This window comes from Nannospalax galili, unplaced genomic scaffold (assembly GCF_000622305.1).
Source record: "Nannospalax galili isolate Female #2095 unplaced genomic scaffold, S.galili_v1.0 scaffold82, whole genome shotgun sequence".
NCBI classification, from domain to species: Eukaryota; Metazoa; Chordata; class Mammalia; order Rodentia; family Spalacidae; genus Nannospalax; species Nannospalax galili.
Window position 1 is genome coordinate 688,547 of NW_008348862.1, and position 496 is coordinate 689,042.

Genomic DNA, 496 nt, shown 5'->3' on the forward strand with positions numbered 1-496 from the left:
TATTAAAATACTCATGTGTAGTAAGTATCCAAAAGAAAAAATTTAGAATGGGAGAGACCTCCACAAGTATCTCTACTTCTAAGCTGATCCAGTCCTAAAATGTTTTCTACAGACTAGTGACTAAGGAGTTCATTGAATACGTTATCCTATTTCTAAAGTTGTGTGTTTGGGAACTGGAGAGATGGCTCAGCAGTTAAGAGCACTTGCTGCTCTTGTAGATGACCTACCTGTGTTTGGTTCCTAGATCCATATGCTGGCCAGCAACCATCCAGTTCCAGAGGCTCTGATACCCTCTTCTGGCCTCCACAGGTTCCAGGCACACATGTGGTACATATACATACATATAGGCAAACACTTATATACATAAAATAAAAAAAAATTAAGAAGTTGTATATTTGTTTCCTATTCAGATGACATGGAGTTGAGGCAACTTACCTCTTTTTTATTTTCCATATTTTAGTAGCATATAGTCACTGTATAAAACAATGGGTTTAAT

General features: G+C 36.9%; 1 protein-coding gene across 1 annotated transcript in view; it reads left to right on the forward strand.

Annotated features, from left to right (window-relative positions):
- Cd109 (CD109 molecule) overlaps nucleotides 1-496 on the forward strand; it is a gene marked incomplete at its 3' end in the record, with an annotated part of 110,288 nt that overhangs the window by 65,890 nt on the left and 43,902 nt on the right.